Source organism: Pristiophorus japonicus, chromosome 19 (assembly GCF_044704955.1).
Source record: "Pristiophorus japonicus isolate sPriJap1 chromosome 19, sPriJap1.hap1, whole genome shotgun sequence".
In the NCBI taxonomy this organism is placed as follows: Eukaryota; Metazoa; Chordata; class Chondrichthyes; family Pristiophoridae; genus Pristiophorus; species Pristiophorus japonicus.
The window spans coordinates 69,690,094-69,715,503 of NC_091995.1; the positions used below are offsets into that span (position 1 = coordinate 69,690,094).

At 54.1% G+C, this 25,410-nt stretch overlaps 6 pseudogenes; all 6 read right to left on the bottom strand.

Moving 5' to 3' along the window:
* Positions 1–45: 45 nt before the first annotated feature.
* LOC139230722 (U2 spliceosomal RNA) lies at positions 46–185 on the bottom strand (annotated as a pseudogene).
* Positions 186–719: 534 nt separating this feature from the next.
* Positions 720–936, bottom strand: LOC139230775 (U2 spliceosomal RNA; annotated as a pseudogene).
* Positions 937–6,484: 5,548 nt separating this feature from the next.
* On the bottom strand, positions 6,485–6,624 carry LOC139230723 (U2 spliceosomal RNA; annotated as a pseudogene).
* Positions 6,625–7,161: 537 nt separating this feature from the next.
* On the bottom strand, positions 7,162–7,368 carry LOC139230769 (U2 spliceosomal RNA; annotated as a pseudogene).
* Positions 7,369–18,621: 11,253 nt separating this feature from the next.
* LOC139230724 (U2 spliceosomal RNA) lies at positions 18,622–18,761 on the bottom strand (annotated as a pseudogene).
* A 549-nt stretch (positions 18,762–19,310) lies between these two features.
* LOC139230770 (U2 spliceosomal RNA) lies at positions 19,311–19,517 on the bottom strand (annotated as a pseudogene).
* Between the last annotated feature and the right edge of the window lie 5,893 nt (positions 19,518–25,410).

A 25,410-nucleotide genomic window follows, 5' to 3' on the forward strand; every position in this document is an offset into this window, starting at 1 on the left:
AGGGCCCGTCGAATCGTTAGTCGACATGCAGATTTTGTCTCCTCTCTCCAATTGGCGCCTGGCTCAAGCCAAAGGCCAGAGCCAGCAAAACTGGAAAAACGAGTTTCTGCAGTCAGTCGATTTGCATATGAATGCCCAATCAACAGGTACTCCACTTGATCTTAGCCAAAAGGCCGAGAAGCGATAGCCTGTAAAACTGCGGCAAATGAACAATTCCTCTTCGGCGCCCGTCTCCCCCGTAGGTCTGGCCGTGGCTGACCGAGTGTAGTTGCAAAGGGCCAACGGAAGGCTTCGAGCGAGAAAGCAGTTGAAGCCAGGACTGCACCTTCGCAGAAATCCAACAGGCGGCATCGTCGACGTCGAGGGCCCAGCCGCAGAGCGGGAAACGTAGCAAAGCCCCACCCTGAAAAATAGCACGTGCCAATGCAGAAATCATCATCATCATCATCATCAAAAACAACAACAACAACAACAACAACAACAACAACAACAACAACAACAACAACAACAACAACAACAACAACAACAACAACAACAACAACAACAACAACAACGACGTCGACGTCGACGTCGAGGGCCCAGCCGCAGAGCGGGAAACCTAGCAAAGCCCCGCCCTGGAAAAATAGCACGTGCCAACGCCGGAATCGTCATCATACAACAACTACAAATACAACATCATCATCTATTTTTGTCTTTTAAGACTTCCCGCCCCAAAGAGGGGAAGCTGCACCGTTCCTGGAAACACTGCAATACCAGGTCGATGCGTGGAGTGGACGGAGCAAGCCCCTGTTCCATCTCCCTGTTCCAAAAATCAATTTAATATTTGGTCCCCAGATAGGGGACGTATCAGATATTAAACTGATAAGAACAGATTTTTTTTTTTTTTTTTTTTTTTTTTTTTTTATTTCAAAATATACTTTATTCATAAAAAAGAATCTGTACAGTACATTCGATGGCATTTCATTACATTTCGCTGCGGTCAGCAATCCCATACAATACATCTGGGTGCCGACGGCAGTTTCGTTCGTTACATTTCTCGTTTTTCTGTTCAACTGCGATTCAGTACAATAAACAGGGTGCATTGTGGTACATTTACACAAATTACATTTCATGTGTTACATTACAGAGCCCTGAATGGGTGATGGTACATTTACATTTTTTCCTTTCAAACTTGCATTTCATAACACACCTTACATTGTACATGGCACTACATTGATGTTTACAGGTTTGGTGCTCTATGTACACAAAGTGTAAATTTCAAATACAAATACAGCCCGAGGGAGTTTGGTGCTGATTTCTGCCCCCGGGTTTTCCGTGGCGGAAGGGTTTTAGACTGTGGCCCTACCCCACCGTGCCTTTGCGGCGACTGCACCAATTTTCAGTGCGTCCCTCAGCACGTATTCCTGGATCTTGGATTGCGCCAGTCTGCAACATGCGGACGTGGTCATCTCCTTGTTCTGGAAGACCAGCAAGTTTCGGCAAGACCAAAGGGCGTCTTTGACCGAGTTGATGGCCCTCCAGCAGCAGGTGATGTCTGTCTCGGTGTGTGTCCCTGGGAACAGCCCGTAGAGCACAGAGTCCTGTGTTACGGAGCTGCTTGGGATGAACCTCGACAGCAACCACTGCATCTCTTTCCAGACCTGCGTCGCAAAGGCGCAATCCTGAAGGAGGTGGGTGACAGTCTCGTCCGCCCCGCAGCCGGCCCGGGGGCACCGTGCCGTGCTGCTGAGGCGTCGGCTGTGCATGAACACTCTGACGGGTAGGGCCCCCCTCACCGCCAACCAAGCTACGTCTTGGTGCTTGTGTGTAAGCTTTGGCGATGAGACGTTCTGCCAAACAAGTTCGACAGTCCGCTCAGGGAACCACCCGACAGGGTCCACCGTCTCCTTCTTTCGTAGGGTGTCCAGGACCTTACGTGCTGACCACTGTTTGATGGCCTTGTGGTCAAAGGGGTTTCTTTTGAAGAACTTTTCCACAAAGGACAGGTGGACAGGCATGGTCCAACTGGTGGGGGCGTTTCGCGGCAGCGTGGCCAGACCCATCCTTCTCAACAAAGGGGACAGGTAGAACCTCAGCACGTAGTGACACTTGGTGTTTGCGTACTGGGGGGCTGTGCATAGCTTGATGCAGCCGCACACAAAGGTGGCCATCAGGATGAGGGCCACGTTCGGAACGTCCTTTCCTCCACTGTCCAGAGATTTGTACATCGTGTCTCTGCGGACACGGTCCATTTTGGATCTCCAGACAAAGTGGAAGACGGCTCGGGTGACTGCCGCGGCGCTGCATCGTGAGATGGGCCAGACCTGCGCCACGTACAACAACACCGAGAGCACCTCGCTCCTGATGACCAGGTTCTTGCCTGTGATGGAAAGGGAGCGCTGCTCCCAAAATGACAGTTTCTGTCTGACCTTGGCAATGCGCTCGTCCCAGTTTTTGGCGCACGCCCCGTCCGCTCCGAACCATATTCCCAGCACCTTCAGGAAATCTGGCTTGACGGTGAAGGGAATGGAGGCTCGGTCGGTCCAGTGACCAAAGAGCATGGCCTCGCTTTTGGTGCGGTTGACCTTTGCTCCCGAGGCCAGTTCAAACTGGTCGCAGATTGCGAGCAATCTGCGGACCGACTGCGTGTCCGAGCAAAAGACGGCGACGTCGTCCATGTACAGCGAGGTTTTGACCTGGGCGCCTCCGCTGCCTGGGATCGTCACCCCTCTGATGCCCGCGTCCTTCCTGATGGACTCGGCAAAGGGCTCGATACAACACACAAACAAGACAGACGACAGAGGACAGCCTTGCCTGACTCCAGATCTGATTGGAAAGCTTTGAGTTTCCCACCCGTTGATTAGAACTGCACTACTGATGTCTGTGTAGAGCAGTTTGACCCAATTTCGGATGCCCTCCCCGAACCCCATTTTGGAGAGCACGTCCATCAGGTACGTGTGCGATATCCTGTCAAAGGCTTTCTCCTGGTCTAAGCTGATTAGACAGGTGTTCACCCTCCTGTCCCGCACGTAGGCGATCGTATCTCTGAGTAGCGCGAGGCTATCAGAGATCTTCCTGCCGGGGACAGCGCAGGTCTGGTCCGGGTGAATCACCAGCTCAAGAGCAGACTTGACCCTGTTGGCGATGACCTTTGACAGGATCTTGTAGTCCACATTGAGCAGCGAAATGGGCCGCCAGTTTTTGATTTCCTCCCTCTCCCCCTTCTGCTTGTAGATGAGGGTGATGATGCCTTTCCTCATCGATTCTGACATGCTGCCGGCCAGAAGCATACCTCCGTACACTTCCAGCAGGTCCGGGCCTATCCAGTCCCACAGAGCCGAGTACAACTCGACCGGTAAGCCATCGCTTCCGGGAGTTTTATTCGTCTCGAAGGACCGGACGGCCTTTGTCAGCTCGTCCAGAGTTAGCGGGTGGTCCAGACTCTCTCGCTTGCCGTCGTCTAAGACATCCGAAATAGACGACAGGAAAGACTGGGAGGCCGCGCGGTCTGTGGGTTTGACTTCGTACAGCCTGGCATAGAAAGATTCGCTGATCCTCTGCATGTCAGGCTGCGAAGACGTCACAGAACCGTCTTCTTCCTTTAGGCTAGTGATCACAGAGCTCCCCCTGTGTACCTTTTGGAAGAAGAAACGCGAACACGTCTCATCCTGCTCGACGGAGCGGACTCTGGATCGGAAGATGATCTTGGAGGACTCCGAGGCAAAGAGCGAGCCTTGCTGGCCCTTCACCTCTTCGAGTTCCTCCGCGACATCGACCCCCATCGACTGCAGCAGGAGCAGGTTTTGCATATTTGTCTGGAGTCGGGATAATTCCCTCTGTCTCCCTCTCGCCTCCTGAACACCTTTGAGGATGAAGAACCTCTTGATGTTCGTCTTGATTGTTTCCCACCAGTGCATCGGGGAATCGCAGAGGGGTTTTACGGTTCTCCAACCTTTGTAATCCCTCTTGAGTTCCTCAATGTTTTCCCGAGTCAACAGTTTCACGTTCAGCTTCCATATCCCTCTGCCAACTTTCTGGTTGTCCTGCATGTGGCAGTCAGCCAGTAGGAGGCAGTGGTCAGAGAAGAACACCGGCGTGACGTCGGTGGATCTGACCTTGAGCGTGTGGGACACAAACAGGAAGTCAATTCTGGAACGGACGGACCCGTCTGGTCTCGACCAGGTGTATCTGCGCGGTGCTCCGTCTGCAGGGTTGCTGAAGACGTCGCACAGCTTGGCATCTTTTACCGCATCCATCAGGAGTTTGGACGTGGCGTCCAGTTTGCTGTCGGCTCTGCTGGATCGTCCAGCCGCATCGATGATGCAGTTGAAGTCACCACCCAGAATGACCGGTCTGGACGTTGCCAGTAACAGTGGGAGCTGCTGGAAGAGGGCCAGCCTCTCGTTCTTCACCGCTGGAGCATAAACATTAATTAACCTGAGAGGGGAGTTTTTGTACATTACATCTGCTACGAGGAGGCGGCCGCCCACCAACTCCTTAACTTCGGTGATGGTGAAGTGGCCTCCCCGCAGCAGAATGCCTAAGCCGGAAGCTCGGCTGTCGTTGCCCCCTGACCAAATGGATGGTCCATGGGTCCACCATCGTGACCACTGCCGGTAACTGCTGAAGTGCGGCAGGCCGCACTCCTGCAAGAACAGCAGGTCCGCTTTGACCTTGGCGAGGTACCCCAAGGTGGAAACACATCGCGTGGTCGATTTCACGCTACGCACGTTAATACTAGCAATTTTTAAATCCATTTTTACGCTATGTTTTACATTTACATACATTGCAGTTCAGATACATCTTCAATTTCAGGTGAACCGTTTTCAGTTCCCCTATATTCCACAATGGCGATTTCCAGCATGTCTAAGTTATTACTGTTTACATCAAATTCCACATTTACTGCACCTGGGGTGGCGTGGTCATCATCGTCCTCTGCTGTGGGGATGTTTTGACCAGGGGACTGCTGCAGTTCTGCGATTAAGTCCTCAATGTTCTCTGCAGTGTCCTCGCCTGGTGTTGGTGGTTCCCCCTTTTCGTCAGTCGCGGCGGTGTCGAGCTGTTGTGCGTCGACCGCTGCGTCGCTCCCGGTGTTCCGGAGGTGGGGTGTGCTGGGCACTTCGCTGCTCCCGTTGTCCCGGGGCTGGTCTGCGTTGGTTGCTCCTTCGCTCCCGGTTTCCCGGAGCTCGTGTGCGCTGGGACCTTTGTTGCTCTCTGGTTCCTGGGGCAGGGCTGTGTTGGTCGCTTTCCTGCTCCTGTTTTTCCGTGGGATGGCGCATTGCCTCTTCTTCAGGCGGTGGCACTTTTCCTCATCAGACAAGCTGCCGTCGCTGGTTTCTGCCGAGCTTGGTGGTCGCCTCTTGGCCTTGCGCCTTTTCCCGACTATCTGCCATTCCGCTTCCTCGTCTGATGTCATCTCGTCTCTGGGTTCGGTGCTCTGGGGGCGAGGTTCGCTGCTGGCTGCTGGTGGCTCGCAGCTCGTGGTAGCAGTCTTCTCTTCCTCGCCGTCTTGTCCCGAGTTCATGGTCGGGGGGAGGGTGTGGCTCTCCTCTGGAGCGTTGTGTTCGTCAGCTTCCTCCTCCTCTGGTGCAAAGTTCTTTGCTGCCTGCGCATAGCTGCGATTGCGTTTGGGGCAGTTTTTGTAAAGGTGCCCCGCCAGACCACAGAGGTTGCAGCACTTGGTCTCCTTGCAGTCTTTTGCCTGGTGGCCCTCGTTCTTGCAGTTTCGGCAGATGACCGTCTTGCAGCTTGCCGCCACATGGCCTGCCTTCCCGCAGGTGCGGCACACGTTGGGTTGGCCAGCGTACACCATGTAGCCCCGGCTTCCTCCGATGGAAAAGCAGGAGGGTGGGTGCAGGATGGTTCCGCTGGCGTCCACCCTCAAGGTGGCCTGGATCTGGCGCTTGCTGGTCCATATTCCGTACCCGTCTCTCACGTCTTTCACGTCACTGCTGCTTCCTGCCACATCGACAAACCTGTTGAGGAAAGTCAGCACATCGATGACGGGGATGTGGGGGTCGAACATTTGCACTGTGATAGTGCGTCTTCGCTGCGACGGGAGGGTGAACAGCGGCTCCCAAGTTATCACTGAGCGCACCGGTTCACTCGCCTCCTTCAAACCCTTCAGGAACTTCAGGCAGAGGGTGACGGTTCTGAAGGTCACATCGAAGTAACCTCTCTTCGGGTGGTCCTGCAAGGCAAAGATGTCGGCGAGTTTCATGCCACATGTTCCCAGCAGGAGTTTCTTCACGAAAAGTTCCCGGTTGATCATTGTCTGTCCTTCCACTTTCTTTACCGTCACTCGGATGGTGTTTTGGACTCCCTGGTTCGCCGCTCGGTTGGCCGCCATCCGGGTTGCAGGTTCCTCCTTTCGCTGTGAGTTTTGGCCGAAGCCTTCATTCTCTCGTTGCCCCAGTCCGGGGCACGGGCGGACCTCCGTGTCCGCCCCCTGACAGGCCCAAGGGCCCGTCGAATCGTTAGTCGACATGCAGATTTTGTCTCCTCTCTCCAATTGGCGCCTGGCTCAAGCCAAAGGCCAGAGCCAGCAAAACTGGAAAAACGAGTTTCTGCAGTCAGTCGATTTGCATATGAATGCCCAATCAACAGGTACTCCACTTGATCTTAGCCAAAAGGCCGAGAAGCGATAGCCTGTAAAACTGCGGCAAATGAACAATTCCTCTTCGGCGCCCGTCTCCCCCGTAGGTCTGGCCGTGGCTGACCGAGTGTAGTTGCAAAGGGCCAACGGAAGGCTTCGAGCGAGAAAGCAGTTGAAGCCAGGACTGCACCTTCGCAGAAATCCAACAGGCGGCATCGTCGACGTCGAGGGCCCAGCCGCAGAGCGGGAAACGTAGCAAAGCCCCACCCTGAAAAATAGCACGTGCCAATGCAGAAATCATCATCATCATCATCATCAAAAACAACAACAACAACAACAACAACAACAACAACAACAACAACAACAACAACAACAACAACAACAACAACAACAACAACAACAACAACAACAACAACAACAACGACGTCGACGTCGACGTCGAGGGCCCAGCCGCAGAGCGGGAAACCTAGCAAAGCCCCGCCCTGGAAAAATAGCACGTGCCAACGCCGGAATCGTCATCATACAACAACTACAAATACAACATCATCATCTATTTTTGTCTTTTAAGACTTCCCGCCCCAAAGAGGGGAAGCTGCACCGTTCCTGGAAACACTGCAATACCAGGTCGATGCGTGGAGTGGACGGAGCAAGCCCCTGTTCCATCTCCCTGTTCCAAAAATCAATTTAATATTTGGTCCCCAGATAGGGGACGTATCAGATATTAAACTGATAAGAACAGATTTTTTTTTTTTTTTTTTTTTATTTCAAAATATACTTTATTCATAAAAAAGAATCTGTACAGTACATTCGATGGCATTTCATTACATTTCGCTGCGGTCAGCAATCCCATACAATACATCTGGGTGCCGACGGCAGTTTCGTTCGTTACATTTCTCGTTTTTCTGTTCAACTGCGATTCAGTACAATAAACAGGGTACATTGTGGTACATTTACACAAATTACTTTCCATGTGTTACATTACAGAGCCCGGAATGGGTGATGGTACATTTACATTTTTTTCTTTTCAAACTTGCATTTCATAACACACCTTACATTGTACATGGCACTACATTGATGTTTACAGGTTTGGTGCTCTATGTACACAAAGTGTAAATTTCAAATACAAATACAGCCCGAGGGAGTTTGGTGCTGATTTCTGCCCCCGGGTTTTCCGTGGCGGAAGGGTTTTAGACTGTGGCCCTACCCCACCGTGCCTTTGCGGCGACTGCACCAATTTTCAGTGCGTCCCTCAGCACGTATTCCTGGATCTTGGATTGCGCCAGTCTGCAACATGCGGACGTGGTCATCTCCTTGTTCTGGAAGACCAGCAAGTTTCGGCAGGACCAAAGGGCGTCTTTGACCGAGTTGATGGCCCTCCAGCAGCAGGTGATGTCTGTCTCGGTGTGTGTCCCTGGGAACAGCCCGTAGAGCACAGAGTCCTGTGTTACGGAGCTGCTTGGGATGAACCTCGACAGCAACCACTGCATCTCTTTCCAGACCTGCGTCGCAAAGGCGCAATCCTGAAGGAGGTGGGTGACAGTCTCGTCCGCCCCGCAGCCGGCCCGGGGGCACCGTGCCGTGCTGCTGAGGCGTCGGCTGTGCATGAACACTCTGACGGGTAGGGCCCCCCTCACCGCCAACCAAGCTACGTCTTGGTGCTTGTGTGTAAGCTTTGGCGATGAGACGTTCTGCCAAACAAGTTCGACAGTCCGCTCAGGGAACCACCCGACAGGGTCCACCGTCTCCTTCTTTCGTAGGGTGTCCAGGACCTTACGTGCTGACCACTGTTTGATGGCCTTGTGGTCAAAGGGGTTTCTTTTGAAGAACTTTTCCACAAAGGACAGGTGGACAGGCATGGTCCAACTGGTGGGGGCGTTTCGCGGCAGCGTGGCCAGACCCATCCTTCTCAACAATGGGGACAGGTAGAACCTCAGCACGTAGTGACACTTGGTGTTTGCGTACTGGGGGGCTGTGCATAGCTTGATGCAGCCGCACACAAAGGTGGCCATCAGGATGAGGGCCACGTTCGGAACGTCCTTTCCTCCACTGTCCAGAGATTTGTACATCGTGTCTCTGCGGACACGGTCCATTTTGGATCTCCAGACAAAGTGGAAGACGGCTCGGGTGACTGCCGCGGCGCTGCATCGTGAGATGGGCCAGACCTGCGCCACGTACAACAACACCGAGAGCACCTCGCTCCTGATGACCAGGTTCTTGCCTGTGATGGAAAGGGAGCGCTGCTCCCAAAATGACAGTTTCTGTCTGACCTTGGCAATGCGCTCGTCCCAGTTTTTGGCGCACGCCCCGTCCGCTCCGAACCATATTCCCAGCACCTTCAGGAAATCTGGCTTGACGGTGAAGGGAATGGAGGCTCGGTCGGTCCAGTGACCAAAGAGCATGGCCTCGCTTTTGGTGCGGTTGACCTTTGCTCCCGAGGCCAGTTCAAACTGGTCGCAGATTGCGAGCAATCTGCGGACCGACTGCGTGTCCGAGCAAAAGACGGCGACGTCGTCCATGTACAGCGAGGTTTTGACCTGGGCGCCTCCGCTGCCTGGGATCGTCACCCCTCTGATGCCCGCGTCCTTCCTGATGGACTCGGCAAAGGGCTCGATACAACACACAAACAAGACAGACGACAGAGGACAGCCTTGCCTGACTCCAGATCTGATTGGAAAGCTTTGAGTTTCCCACCCGTTGATTAGAACTGCACTACTGATGTCTGTGTAGAGCAGTTTGACCCAATTTCGGATGCCCTCCCCGAACCCCATTTTGGAGAGCACGTCCATCAGGTACGTGTGCGATATCCTGTCAAAGGCTTTCTCCTGGTCTAAGCTGATTAGACAGGTGTTCACCCTCCTGTCCCGCACGTAGGCGATCGTATCTCTGAGTAGCGCGAGGCTATCAGAGATCTTCCTGCCGGGGACAGCGCAGGTCTGGTCCGGGTGAATCACCAGCTCAAGAGCAGACTTGACCCTGTTGGCGATGACCTTTGACAGGATCTTGTAGTCCACATTGAGCAGCGAAATGGGCCGCCAGTTTTTGATTTCCTCCCTCTCCCCCTTCTGCTTGTAGATGAGGGTGATGATGCCTTTCCTCATCGATTCTGACATGCTGCCGGCCAGAAGCATACCTCCGTACACTTCCAGCAGGTCCGGGCCTATCCAGTCCCACAGAGCCGAGTACAACTCGACCGGTAAGCCATCGCTTCCGGGAGTTTTATTCGTCTCGAAGGACCGGACGGCCTTTGTCAGCTCGTCCAGAGTTAGCGGGTGGTCCAGACTCTCTCGCTTGCCGTCGTCTAAGACATCCGAAATAGACGACAGGAAAGACTGGGAGGCCGCGCGGTCTGTGGGTTTGACTTCGTACAGCCTGGCATAGAAAGATTCGCTGATCCTCTGCATGTCAGGCTGCGAAGACGTCACAGAACCGTCTTCTTCCTTTAGGCTAGTGATCACAGAGCTCCCCCTGTGTACCTTTTGGAAGAAGAAACGCGAACACGTCTCATCCTGCTCGACGGAGCGGACTCTGGATCGGAAGATGATCTTGGAGGACTCCGAGGCAAAGAGCGAGCCTTGCTGGCCCTTCACCTCTTCGAGTTCCTCCGCGACATCGACCCCCATCGACTGCAGCAGGAGCAGGTTTTGCATATTTGTCTGGAGTCGGGATAATTCCCTCTGTCTCCCTCTCGCCTCCTGAACACCTTTGAGGATGAAGAACCTCTTGATGTTCGTCTTGATTGTTTCCCACCAGTGCATCGGGGAATCGCAGAGGGGTTTTACGGTTCTCCAACCTTTGTAATCCCTCTTGAGTTCCTCAATGTTTTCCCGAGTCAACAGTTTCACTTTCAGCTTCCATATCCCTCTGCCAACTTTCTGGTTGTCCTGCATGTGGCAGTCAGCCAGTAGGAGGCAGTGGTCAGAGAAGAACACCGGCGTGACGTCGGTGGATCTGACCTTGAGCGTGTGGGACACAAACAGGAAGTCAATTCTGGAACGGACGGACCCGTCTGGTCTCGACCAGGTGTATCTGCGCGGTGCTCCGTCTGCAGGGTTGCTGAAGACGTCGCACAGCTTGGCATCTTTTACCGCATCCATCAGGAGTTTGGACGTGGCGTCCAGTTTGCTGTCGGCTCTGCTGGATCGTCCAGCCGCATCGATGATGCAGTTGAAGTCACCACCCAGAATGACCGGTCTGGACGTTGCCAGTAACAGTGGGAGCTGCTGGAAGAGGGCCAGCCTCTCGTTCTTCACCGCTGGAGCATAAACATTAATTAACCTGAGAGGGGAGTTTTTGTACATTACATCTGCTACGAGGAGGCGGCCGCCCACCAACTCCTTAACTTCGGTGATGGTGAAGTGGCCTCCCCGCAGCAGAATGCCTAAGCCGGAAGCTCGGCTGTCGTTGCCCCCTGACCAAATGGATGGTCCATGGGTCCACCATCGTGACCACTGCCGGTAACTGCTGAAGTGCGGCAGGCCGCACTCCTGCAAGAACAGCAGGTCCGCTTTGACCTTGGCGAGGTACCCCAAGGTGGAAACACATCGCGTAGTCGATTTCACGCTACGCACGTTAATACTAGCAATTTTTAAATCCATTTTTACGCTATGTTTTACATTTACATACATTGCAGTTCAGATACATCTTCAATTTCAGGTGAACCGTTTTCAGTTCCCCTATATTCCACAATGGCGATTTCCAGCATGTCTAAGTTATTACTGTTTACATCAAATTCCACATTTACTGCACCTGGGGTGGCGTGGTCATCATCGTCCTCTGCTGTCGGGATGTTTTGACCAGGGGACTGCTGCAGTTCTGCGATTAAGTCCTCAATGTTCTCTGCAGTGTCCTCGCCTGGTGTTGGTGGTTCCCCCTTTTCGTCAGTCGCGGCGGTGTCGAGCTGTTGTGCGTCGACCGCTGCGTCGCTCCCGGTGTTCCGGAGGTGGGGTGTGCTGGGCACTTCGCTGCTCCCGTTGTCCCGGGGCTGGTCTGCGTTGGTTGCTCCTTCGCTCCCGGTTTCCCGGAGCTCGTGTGCGCTGGGACCTTTGTTGCTCTCTGGTTCCTGGGGCAGGGCTGTGTTGGTCGCTTTCCTGCTCCTGTTTTTCCGTGGGATGGCGCATTGCCTCTTCTTCAGGCGGTGGCACTTTTCCTCATCAGACAAGCTGCCGTCGCTGGTTTCTGCCGAGCTTGGTGGTCGCCTCTTGGCCTTGCGCCTTTTCCCGACTATCTGCCATTCCGCTTCCTCGTCTGATGTCATCTCGTCTCTGGGTTCGGTGCTCTGGGGGCGAGGTTCGCTGCTGGCTGCTGGTGGCTCGCAGCTCGCGGTAGCAGTCTTCTCTTCCTCGCCGTCTTGTCCCGAGTTCCTGGTCGGGGGGAGGGTGTGGCTCTCCTCTGGAGCGTTGTGTTCGTCAGCTTCCTCCTCCTCTGGTGCAAAGTTCTTTGCTGCCTGCGCATAGCTGCGATTGCGTTTGGGGCAGTTTTTGTAAAGGTGCCCCGCCAGACCACAGAGGTTGCAGCACTTGGTCTCCTTGCAGTCTTTTGCCTGGTGGCCCTCGTTCTTGCAGTTTCGGCAGATGACCGTCTTGCAGCTTGCCGCCACATGGCCTGCCTTCCCGCAGGTGCGGCACACGTTGGGTTGGCCAGCGTACACCATGTAGCCCCGGCTTCCTCCGATGGAAAAGCAGGAGGGTGGGTGCAGGATGGTTCCGCTGGCGTCCACCCTCAAGGTGGCCTGGATCTGGCGCTTGCTGGTCCATATTCCGTACCCGTCTCTCACGTCTTTCACGTCACTGCTGCTTCCTGCCACATCGACAAACCTGTTGAGGAAAGTCAGCACATCGATGACGGGGATGTGGGGGTCGAACATTTGCACTGTGATAGTGCGTCTTCGCTGCGACGGGAGGGTGAACAGCGGCTCCCAAGTTATCACTGAGCGCACCGGTTCACTCGCCTCCTTCAAACCCTTCAGGAACTTTAGGCAGAGGGTGACGGTTCTGAAGGTCACATCGAAGTAACCTCTCTTCGGGTGGTCCTGCAAGGCAAAGATGTCGGCGAGTTTCATGCCACATGTTCCCAGCAGGAGTTTCTTCACGAAAAGGTCCCGGTTGATCATTGTCTGTCCTTCCACTTTCTTTACCGTCACTCGGATGGTGTTTTGGACTCCCTGGTTCGCCGCTCGGTTGGCCGCCATCCGGGTTGCAGGTTCCTCCTTTCGCTGTGAGTTTTGGCCGAAGCCTTCATTCTCTCGTTGCCCCAGTCCGGGGCACGGGCGGACCTCCGTGTCCGCCCCCTGACAGGCCCAAGGGCCCGTCGAATCGTTAGTCGACATGCAGATTTTGTCTCCTCTCTCCAATTGGCGCCTGGCTCAAGCCAAAGGCCAGAGCCAGCAAAACTGGAAAAACGAGTTTCTGCAGTCAGTCGATTTGCATATGAATGCCCAATCAACAGGTTTTTTTTTTTTTTTTTTTTTATTTCAAAATATACTTTATTCATAAAAAGGAATCTGTACAGTACATTCGATGGCATTTCATTACATTTCGCTGCGGTCAGCAATCCCATACAATACATCTGGGTGCCGACGGCAGTTTCGTTCGTTACATTTCTCGTTTTTCTGTTCAACTGCGATTCAGTACAATAAACAGGGTGCATTGTGGTACATTTACACAAATTACATTTCATGTGTTACATTACAGAGCCCGGAATGGGTGATGGTACATTTACATTTTTTCCTTTCAAACTTGCATTTCATAACACACCTTACATTGTACATGGCACTACATTGATGTTTACAGGTTTGGTGCTCTATGTACACAAAGTGTAAATTTCAAATACAAATACAGCCCGAGGGAGTTTGGTGCTGATTTCTGCCCCCGGGTTTTCCGTGGCGGAAGGGTTTTAGACTGTGGCCCTACCCCACCGTGCCTTTGCGGCGACTGCACCAATTTTCAGTGCGTCCCTCAGCACGTATTCCTGGATCTTGGATTGCGCCAGTCTGCAACATGCGGACGTGGTCATCTCCTTGTTCTGGAAGACCAGCAAGTTTCGGCAAGACCAAAGGGCGTCTTTGACCGAGTTGATGGCCCTCCAGCAGCAGGTGATGTCTGTCTCGGTGTGTGTCCCTGGGAATAGCCCGTAGAGCACAGAGTCCTGTGTTACGGAGCTGCTTGGGATGAACCTCGACAGCAACCACTGCATCTCTTTCCAGACCTGCGTCGCAAAGGCGCAATCCTGAAGGAGGTGGGTGACAGTCTCGTCCGCCCCGCAGCCGGCCCGGGGGCACCGTGCCGTGCTGCTGAGGCGTCGGCTGTGCATGAACACTCTGACGGGTAGGGCCCCCCTCACCGCCAACCAAGCTACGTCTTGGTGCTTGTGTGTAAGCTTTGGCGATGAGACGTTCTGCCAAACAAGTTCGACAGTCCGCTCAGGGAACCACCCGACAGGGTCCACCGTCTCCTTCTTTCGTAGGGTGTCCAGGACCTTACGTGCTGACCACTGTTTGATGGCCTTGTGGTCAAAGGGGTTTCTTTTGAAGAACTTTTCCACAAAGGACAGGTGGACAGGCATGGTCCAACTGGTGGGGGCGTTTCGCGGCAGCGTGGCCAGACCCATCCTTCTCAACAAAGGGGACAGGTAGAACCTCAGCACGTAGTGACACTTGGTGTTTGCGTACTGGGGGGCTGTGCATAGCTTGATGCAGCCGCACACAAAGGTGGCCATCAGGATGAGGGCCACGTTCGGAACGTCCTTTCCTCCACTGTCCAGAGATTTGTACATCGTGTCTCTGCGGACACGGTCCATTTTGGATCTCCAGACAAAGTGGAAGACGGCTCGGGTGACTGCCGCGGCGCTGCATCGTGAGATGGGCCAGACCTGCGCCACGTACAACAACACCGAGAGCACCTCGCTCCTGATGACCAGGTTCTTGCCTGTGATGGAAAGGGAGCGCTGCTCCCAAAATGACAGTTTCTGTCTGACCTTGGCAATGCGCTCGTCCCAGTTTTTGGCGCACGCCCCGTCCGCTCCGAACCATATTCCCAGCACCTTCAGGAAATCTGGCTTGACGGTGAAGGGGATGGAGGCTCGGTCGGTCCAGTGACCAAAGAGCATGGCCTCGCTTTTGGTGCGGTTGACCTTTGCTCCCGAGGCCAGTTCAAACTGGTCGCAGATTGCGAGCAATCTGCGGACCGACTGCGTGTCCGAGCAAAAGACGGCGACGTCGTCCATGTACAGCGAGGTTTTGACCTGGGCGCCTCCGCTGCCTGGGATCGTCACCCCTCTGATGCCCGCGTCCTTCCTGATGGACTCGGCAAAGGGCTCGATACAACACACAAACAAGACAGACGACAGAGGACAGCCTTGCCTGACTCCAGATCTGATTGGAAAGCTTTGAGTTTCCCACCCGTTGATTTGAACTGCACTACTGATGTCTGTGTAGAGCAGTTTGACCCAATTTCGGATGCCCTCCCCGAACCCCATTTTGGAGAGCACGTCCATCAGGTACGTGTGCGATATCCTGTCAAAGGCTTTCTCCTGGTCTAAGCTGATTAGACAGGTGTTCACCCTCCTGTCCCGCACGTAGGCGATCGTATCTCTGAGTAGCGCGAGGCTATCAGAGATCTTCCTGCCGGGGACAGCGCAGGTCTGGTCCGGGTGAATCACCAGCTCAAGAGCAGACTTGACCCTGTTGGCGATGACCTTTGACAGGATCTTGTAGTCCACATTGAGCAGCGAAATGGGCCGCCAGTTTTTGATTTCCTCCCTCTCCCCCTTCTGCTTGTAGATGAGGGTGATGATGCCTTTCCTCATCGATTCTGACATGCTGCCGGCCAGAAGCATACCTCCGTACACTTCCAGCAGGTCCGGGCCTATCCAGTCCCACAGAGCCGAGTACAACTCGACCGGTAAGCCATCGCTTCCGGGAGTTTTATTCGTCTCGAAGGACCGGACGGCCTTTGTCAGCTCGTCCAGAGTTAGCGGGTGGTCCAGACTCTCTCGCTTGCCGTCGTCTAAGACATCCGAAATAGACGACAGGAAAGACTGGGAGGCCGCGCGGTCTGTGGGTTTGACTTCGTACAGCCTGGCATAGAAAGATTCGCTGATCCTCTGCATGTCAGGCTGCGAAGACGTCACAGAACCGTCTTCTTCCTTTAGGCTAGTGATCACAGAGCTCCCCCTGTGTACCTTTTGGAAGAAGAAACGCGAACACGTCTCATCCTGCTCGACGGAGCGGACTCTGGATCGGAAGATGATCTTGGAGGACTCCGAGGCAAAGAGCGAGCCTTGCTGGCCCTTCACCTCTTCGAGTTCCTCCGCGACATCGACCCCCATCGACTGCAGCAGGAGCAGGTTTTGCATATTTGTCTGGAGTCGGGATAATTCCCTCTGTCTCCCTCTCGCCTCCTGAACACCTTTGAGGATGAAGAACCTCTTGATGTTCGTCTTGATTGTTTCCCACCAGTGCATCGGGGAATCGCAGAGGGGTTTTACGGTTCTCCAACCTTTGTAATCCCTCTTGAGTTCCTCAATGTTTTCCCGAGTCAACAGTTTCACGTTCAGCTTCCATATCCCTCTGCCAACTTTCTGGTTGTCCTGCATGTGGCAGTCAGCCAGTAGGAGGCAGTGGTCAGAGAAGAACACCGGCGTGACGTCGGTGGATCTGACCTTGAGCGTGTGGGACACAAACAGGAAGTCAATTCTGGAACGGACGGACCCGTCTGGTCTCGACCAGGTGTATCTGCGCGGTGCTCCGTCTGCAGGGTTGCTGAAGACGTCGCACAGCTTGGCATCTTTTACCGCATCCATCAGGAGTTTGGACGTGGCGTCCAGTTTGCTGTCGGCTCTGCTGGATCGTCCAGCCGCATCGATGATGCAGTTGAAGTCACCACCCAGAATGACCGGTCTGGACGTTGCCAGTAACAGTGGGAGCTGCTGGAAGAGGGCCAGCCTCTCGTTCTTCACCGCTGGAGCATAAACATTAATTAACCTGAGAGGGGAGTTTTTGTACATTACATCTGCTACGAGGAGGCGGCCGCCCACCAACTCCTTAACTTCGGTGATGGTGAAGTGGCCTCCCCGCAGCAGAATGCCTAAGCCGGAAGCTCGGCTGTCGTTGCCCCCTGACCAAATGGATGGTCCATGGGTCCACCATCGTGACCACTGCCGGTAACTGCTGAAGTGCGGCAGGCCGCACTCCTGCAAGAACAGCAGGTCCGCTTTGACCTTGGCGAGGTACCCCAAGGTGGAAACACATCGCGTAGTCGATTTCACGCTACGCACGTTAATACTAGCAATTTTTAAATCCATTTTTACGCTATGTTTTACATTTACATACATTGCAGTTCAGATACATCTTCAATTTCAGGTGAACCGTTTTCAGTTCCCCTATATTCCACAATGGCGATTTCCAGCATGTCTAAGTTATTACTGTTTACATCAAATTCCACATTTACTGCACCTGGGGTGGCGTGGTCATCATCGTCCTCTGCTGTGGGGATGTTTTGACCAGGGGACTGCTGCAGTTCTGCGATTAAGTCCTCAATGTTCTCTGCAGTGTCCTCGCCTGGTGTTGGTGGTTCCCCCTTTTCGTCAGTCGCGGCGGTGTCGAGCTGTTGTGCGTCGACCGCTGCGTCGCTCCCGGTGTTCCGGAGGTGGGGTGTGCTGGGCACTTCGCTGCTCCCGTTGTCCCGGGGCTGGTCTGCGTTGGTTGCTCCTTCGCTCCCGGTTTCCCGGAGCTCGTGTGCGCTGGGACCTTTGTTGCTCTCTGGTTCCTGGGGCAGGGCTGTGTTGGTCGCTTTCCTGCTCCTGTTTTTCCGTGGGATGGCGCATTGCCTCTTCTTCAGGCGGTGGCACTTTTCCTCATCAGACAAGCTGCCGTCGCTGGTTTCTGCCGAGCTTGGTGGTCGCCTCTTGGCCTTGCGCCTTTTCCCGACTATCTGCCATTCCGCTTCCTCGTCTGATGTCATCTCGTCTCTGGGTTCGGTGCTCTGGGGGCGAGGTTCGCTGCTGGCTGCTGGTGGCTCGCAGCTCGCGGTAGCAGTCTTCTCTTCCTCGCCGTCTTGTCCCGAGTTCATGGTCGGGGGGAGGGTGTGGCTCTCCTCTGGAGCGTTGTGTTCGTCAGCTTCCTCCTCCTCTGGTGCAAAGTTCTTTGCTGCCTGCGCATAGCTGCGATTGCGTTTGGGGCAGTTTTTGTAAAGGTGCCCCGCCAGACCACAGAGGTTGCAGCACTTGGTCTCCTTGCAGTCTTTTGCCTGGTGGCCCTCGTTCTTGCAGTTTCGGCAGATGACCGTCTTGCAGCTTGCCGCCACATGGCCTGCCTTCCCGCAGGTGCGGCACACGTTGGGTTGGCCAGCGTACACCATGTAGCCCCGGCTTCCTCCGATGGAAAAGCAGGAGGGTGGGTGCAGGATGGTTCCGCTGGCGTCCACCCTCAAGGTGGCCTGGATCTGGCGCTTGCTGGTCCATATTCCGTACCCGTCTCTCACGTCTTTCACGTCACTGCTGCTTCCTGCCACATCGACAAACCTGTTGAGGAAAGTCAGCACATCGATGACGGGGATGTGGGGGTCGAACATTTGCACTGTGATAGTGCGTCTTCGCTGCGACGGGAGGGTGAACAGCGGCTCCCAAGTTATCACTGAGCGCACCGGTTCACTCGCCTCCTTCAAACCCTTCAGGAACTTCAGGCAGAGGGTGACGGTTCTGAAGGTCACATCGAAGTAACCTCTCTTCGGGTGGTCCTGCAAGGCAAAGATGTCGGCGAGTTTCATGCCACATGTTCCCAGCAGGAGTTTCTTCACGAAAAGGTCCCGGTTGATCATTGTCTGTCCTTCCACTTTCTTTACCGTCACTCGGATGGTGTTTTGGACTCCCTGGTTCGCCGCTCGGTTGGCCGCCATCCGGGTTGCAGGTTCCTCCTTTCGCTGTGAGTTTTGGCCGAAGCCTTCATTCTCTCGTTGCCCCAGTCCGGGGCACGGGCGGACCTCCGTGTCCGCCCCCTGACAGGCCCAAGGGCCCGTCGAATCGTTAGTCGACATGCAGATTTTGTCTCCTCTCTCCAATTGGCGCCTGGCTCAAGCCAAAGGCCAGAGCCAGCAAAACTGGAAAAACGAGTTTCTGCAGTCAGTCGATTTGCATATGAATGCCCAATCAACAGGTACTCCACTTGATCTTAGCCAAAAGGCCGAGAAGCGATAGCCTGTAAAACTGCGGCAAATGAACAATTCCTCTTCGGCGCCCGTCTCCCCCGTAGGTCTGGCCGTGGCTGACCGAGTGTAGTTGCAAAGGGCCAACGGAAGGCTTCGAGCGAGAAAGCAGTTGAAGCCAGGACTGCACCTTCGCAGAAATCCAACAGGCGGCATCGTCGACGTCGAGGGCCCAGCCGCAGAGCGGGAAACGTAGCAAAGCCCCACCCTGAAAAATAGCACGTGCCAATGCAGAAATCATCATCATCATCATCATCAAAAACAACAACAACAACAACAACAACAACAACAACAACAACAACAACAACAACAACAACAACAACAACAACAACAACAACAACAACAACAACAACAACAACAACAACAACAACAACGACGTCGACGTCGACGTCGAGGGCCCAGCCGCAGAGCGGGAAACCTAGCAAAGCCCCGCCCTGGAAAAATAGCACGTGCCAACGCCGGAATCGTCATCATACAACAACTACAAATACAACATCATCATCTATTTTTGTCTTTTAAGACTTCCCGCCCCAAAGAGGGGAAGCTGCACCGTTCCTGGAAACACTGCAATACCAGGTCGATGCGTGGAGTGGACGGAGCAAGCCCCTGTTCCATCTCCCTGTTCCAAAAATCAATTTAATATTTGGTCCCCAGATAGGGGACGTATCAGATATTAAACTGATAAGAACAGATTTTTTTTTTTTTTTTTTTTTATTTCAAAATATACTTTATTCATAAAAAAGAATCTGTACAGTACATTCGATGGCATTTCATTACATTTCGCTGCGGTCAGCAATCCCATACAATACATCTGGGTGCCGACGGCAGTTTCGTTCGTTACATTTCTCGTTTTTCTGTTCAACTGCGATTCAGTACAATAAACAGGGTACATTGTGGTACATTTACACAAATTACTTTCCATGTGTTACATTACAGAGCCCGGAATGGGTGATGGTACATTTACATTTTTTTCTTTTCAAACTTGCATTTCATAACACACCTTACATTGTACATGGCACTACATTGATGTTTACAGGTTTGGTGCTCTATGTACACAAAGTGTAAATTTCAAATACAAATACAGCCCGAGGGAGTTTGGTGCTGATTTCTGCCCCCGGGTTTTCCGTGGCGGAAGGGTTTTAGACTGTGGCCCTACCCCACCGTGCCTTTGCGGCGACTGCACCAATTTTCAGTGCGTCCCTCAGCACGTATTCCTGGATCTTGGATTGCGCCAGTCTGCAACATGCGGACGTGGTCATCTCCTTGTTCTGGAAGACCAGCAAGTTTCGGCAGGACCAAAGGGCGTCTTTGACCGAGTTGATGGCCCTCCAGCAGCAGGTGATGTCTGTCTCGGTGTGTGTCCCTGGGAACAGCCCGTAGAGCACAGAGTCCTGTGTTACGGAGCTGCTTGGGATGAACCTCGACAGCAACCACTGCATCTCTTTCCAGACCTGCGTCGCAAAGGCGCAATCCTGAAGGAGGTGGGTGACAGTCTCGTCCGCCCCGCAGCCGGCCCGGGGGCACCGTGCCGTGCTGCTGAGGCGTCGGCTGTGCATGAACACTCTGACGGGTAGGGCCCCCCTCACCGCCAACCAAGCTACGTCTTGGTGCTTGTGTGTAAGCTTTGGCGATGAGACGTTCTGCCAAACAAGTTCGACAGTCCGCTCAGGGAACCACCCGACAGGGTCCACCGTCTCCTTCTTTCGTAGGGTGTCCAGGACCTTACGTGCTGACCACTGTTTGATGGCCTTGTGGTCAAAGGGGTTTCTTTTGAAGAACTTTTCCACAAAGGACAGGTGGACAGGCATGGTCCAACTGGTGGGGGCGTTTCGCGGCAGCGTGGCCAGACCCATCCTTCTCAACAATGGGGACAGGTAGAACCTCAGCACGTAGTGACACTTGGTGTTTGCGTACTGGGGGGCTGTGCATAGCTTGATGCAGCCGCACACAAAGGTGGCCATCAGGATGAGGGCCACGTTCGGAACGTCCTTTCCTCCACTGTCCAGAGATTTGTACATCGTGTCTCTGCGGACACGGTCCATTTTGGATCTCCAGACAAAGTGGAAGACGGCTCGGGTGACTGCCGCGGCGCTGCATCGTGAGATGGGCCAGACCTGCGCCACGTACAACAACACCGAGAGCACCTCGCTCCTGATGACCAGGTTCTTGCCTGTGATGGAAAGGGAGCGCTGCTCCCAAAATGACAGTTTCTGTCTGACCTTGGCAATGCGCTCGTCCCAGTTTTTGGCGCACGCCCCGTCCGCTCCGAACCATATTCCCAGCACCTTCAGGAAATCTGGCTTGACGGTGAAGGGAATGGAGGCTCGGTCGGTCCAGTGACCAAAGAGCATGGCCTCGCTTTTGGTGCGGTTGACCTTTGCTCCCGAGGCCAGTTCAAACTGGTCGCAGATTGCGAGCAATCTGCGGACCGACTGCGTGTCCGAGCAAAAGACGGCGACGTCGTCCATGTACAGCGAGGTTTTGACCTGGGCGCCTCCGCTGCCTGGGATCGTCACCCCTCTGATGCCCGCGTCCTTCCTGATGGACTCGGCAAAGGGCTCGATACAACACACAAACAAGACAGACGACAGAGGACAGCCTTGCCTGACTCCAGATCTGATTGGAAAGCTTTGAGTTTCCCACCCGTTGATTAGAACTGCACTACTGATGTCTGTGTAGAGCAGTTTGACCCAATTTCGGATGCCCTCCCCGAACCCCATTTTGGAGAGCACGTCCATCAGGTACGTGTGCGATATCCTGTCAAAGGCTTTCTCCTGGTCTAAGCTGATTAGACAGGTGTTCACCCTCCTGTCCCGCACGTAGGCGATCGTATCTCTGAGTAGCGCGAGGCTATCAGAGATCTTCCTGCCGGGGACAGCGCAGGTCTGGTCCGGGTGAATCACCAGCTCAAGAGCAGACTTGACCCTGTTGGCGATGACCTTTGACAGGATCTTGTAGTCCACATTGAGCAGCGAAATGGGCCGCCAGTTTTTGATTTCCTCCCTCTCCCCCTTCTGCTTGTAGATGAGGGTGATGATGCCTTTCCTCATCGATTCTGACATGCTGCCGGCCAGAAGCATACCTCCGTACACTTCCAGCAGGTCCGGGCCTATCCAGTCCCACAGAGCCGAGTACAACTCGACCGGTAAGCCATCGCTTCCGGGAGTTTTATTCGTCTCGAAGGACCGGACGGCCTTTGTCAGCTCGTCCAGAGTTAGCGGGTGGTCCAGACTCTCTCGCTTGCCGTCGTCTAAGACATCCGAAATAGACGACAGGAAAGACTGGGAGGCCGCGCGGTCTGTGGGTTTGACTTCGTACAGCCTGGCATAGAAAGATTCGCTGATCCTCTGCATGTCAGGCTGCGAAGACGTCACAGAACCGTCTTCTTCCTTTAGGCTAGTGATCACAGAGCTCCCCCTGTGTACCTTTTGGAAGAAGAAACGCGAACACGTCTCATCCTGCTCGACGGAGCGGACTCTGGATCGGAAGATGATCTTGGAGGACTCCGAGGCAAAGAGCGAGCCTTGCTGGCCCTTCACCTCTTCGAGTTCCTCCGCGACATCGACCCCCATCGACTGCAGCAGGAGCAGGTTTTGCATATTTGTCTGGAGTCGGGATAATTCCCTCTGTCTCCCTCTCGCCTCCTGAACACCTTTGAGGATGAAGAACCTCTTGATGTTCGTCTTGATTGTTTCCCACCAGTGCATCGGGGAATCGCAGAGGGGTTTTACGGTTCTCCAACCTTTGTAATCCCTCTTGAGTTCCTCAATGTTTTCCCGAGTCAACAGTTTCACGTTCAGCTTCCATATCCCTCTGCCAACTTTCTGGTTGTCCTGCATGTGGCAGTCAGCCAGTAGGAGGCAGTGGTCAGAGAAGAACACCGGCGTGACGTCGGTGGATCTGACCTTGAGCGTGTGGGACACAAACAGGAAGTCAATTCTGGAACGGACGGACCCGTCTGGTCTCGACCAGGTGTATCTGCGCGGTGCTCCGTCTGCAGGGTTGCTGAAGACGTCGCACAGCTTGGCATCTTTTACCGCATCCATCAGGAGTTTGGACGTGGCGTCCAGTTTGCTGTCGGCTCTGCTGGATCGTCCAGCCGCATCGATGATGCAGTTGAAGTCACCACCCAGAATGACCGGTCTGGACGTTGCCAGTAACAGTGGGAGCTGCTGGAAGAGGGCCAGCCTCTCGTTCTTCACCGCTGGAGCATAAACATTAATTAACCTGAGAGGGGAGTTTTTGTACATTACATCTGCTACGAGGAGGCGGCCGCCCACCAACTCCTTAACTTCGGTGATGGTGAAGTGGCCTCCCCGCAGCAGAATGCCTAAGCCGGAAGCTCGGCTGTCGTTGCCCCCTGACCAAATGGATGGTCCATGGGTCCACCATCGTGACCACTGCCGGTAACTGCTGAAGTGCGGCAGGCCGCACTCCTGCAAGAACAGCAGGTCCGCTTTGACCTTGGCGAGGTACCCCAAGGTGGAAACACATCGCGTAGTCGATTTCACGCTACGCACGTTAATACTAGCAATTTTTAAATCCATTTTTACGCTATGTTTTACATTTACATACATTGCAGTTCAGATACATCTTCAATTTCAGGTGAACCGTTTTCAGTTCCCCTATATTCCACAATGGCGATTTCCAGCATGTCTAAGTTATTACTGTTTACATCAAATTCCACATTTACTGCACCTGGGGTGGCGTGGTCATCATCGTCCTCTGCTGTCGGGATGTTTTGACCAGGGGACTGCTGCAGTTCTGCGATTAAGTCCTCAATGTTCTCTGCAGTGTCCTCGCCTGGTGTTGGTGGTTCCCCCTTTTCGTCAGTCGCGGCGGTGTCGAGCTGTTGTGCGTCGACCGCTGCGTCGCTCCCGGTGTTCCGGAGGTGGGGTGTGCTGGGCACTTCGCTGCTCCCGTTGTCCCGGGGCTGGTCTGCGTTGGTTGCTCCTTCGCTCCCGGTTTCCCGGAGCTCGTGTGCGCTGGGACCTTTGTTGCTCTCTGGTTCCTGGGGCAGGGCTGTGTTGGTCGCTTTCCTGCTCCTGTTTTTCCGTGGGATGGCGCATTGCCTCTTCTTCAGGCGGTGGCACTTTTCCTCATCAGACAAGCTGCCGTCGCTGGTTTCTGCCGAGCTTGGTGGTCGCCTCTTGGCCTTGCGCCTTTTCCCGACTATCTGCCATTCCGCTTCCTCGTCTGATGTCATCTCGTCTCTGGGTTCGGTGCTCTGGGGGCGAGGTTCGCTGCTGGCTGCTGGTGGCTCGCAGCTCGCGGTAGCAGTCTTCTCTTCCTCGCCGTCTTGTCCCGAGTTCCTGGTCGGGGGGAGGGTGTGGCTCTCCTCTGGAGCGTTGTGTTCGTCAGCTTCCTCCTCCTCTGGTGCAAAGTTCTTTGCTGCCTGCGCATAGCTGCGATTGCGTTTGGGGCAGTTTTTGTAAAGGTGCCCCGCCAGACCACAGAGGTTGCAGCACTTGGTCTCCTTGCAGTCTTTTGCCTGGTGGCCCTCGTTCTTGCAGTTTCGGCAGATGACCGTCTTGCAGCTTGCCGCCACATGGCCTGCCTTCCCGCAGGTGCGGCACACGTTGGGTTGGCCAGCGTACACCATGTAGCCCCGGCTTCCTCCGATGGAAAAGCAGGAGGGTGGGTGCAGGATGGTTCCGCTGGCGTCCACCCTCAAGGTGGCCTGGATCTGGCGCTTGCTGGTCCATATTCCGTACCCGTCTCTCACGTCTTTCACGTCACTGCTGCTTCCTGCCACATCGACAAACCTGTTGAGGAAAGTCAGCACATCGATGACGGGGATGTGGGGGTCGAACATTTGCACTGTGATAGTGCGTCTTCGCTGCGACGGGAGGGTGAACAGCGGCTCCCAAGTTATCACTGAGCGCACCGGTTCACTCGCCTCCTTCAAACCCTTCAGGAACTTTAGGCAGAGGGTGACGGTTCTGAAGGTCACATCGAAGTAACCTCTCTTCGGGTGGTCCTGCAAGGCAAAGATGTCGGCGAGTTTCATGCCACATGTTCCCAGCAGGAGTTTCTTCACGAAAAGGTCCCGGTTGATCATTGTCTGTCCTTCCACTTTCTTTACCGTCACTCGGATGGTGTTTTGGACTCCCTGGTTCGCCGCTCGGTTGGCCGCCATCCGGGTTGCAGGTTCCTCCTTTCGCTGTGAGTTTTGGCCGAAGCCTTCATTCTCTCGTTGCCCCAGTCCGGGGCACGGGCGGACCTCCGTGTCCGCCCCCTGACAGGCCCAAGGGCCCGTCGAATCGTTAGTCGACATGCAGATTTTGTCTCCTCTCTCCAATTGGCGCCTGGCTCAAGCCAAAGGCCAGAGCCAGCAAAACTGGAAAAACGAGTTTCTGCAGTCAGTCGATTTGCATATGAATGCCCAATCAACAGGTTTTTTTTTTTTTTTTTTTTTTATTTCAAAATATACTTTATTCATAAAAAGGAATCTGTACAGTACATTCGATGGCATTTCATTACATTTCGCTGCGGTCAGCAATCCCATACAATACATCTGGGTGCCGACGGCAGTTTCGTTCGTTACATTTCTCGTTTTTCTGTTCAACTGCGATTCAGTACAATAAACAGGGTGCATTGTGGTACATTTACACAAATTACATTTCATGTGTTACATTA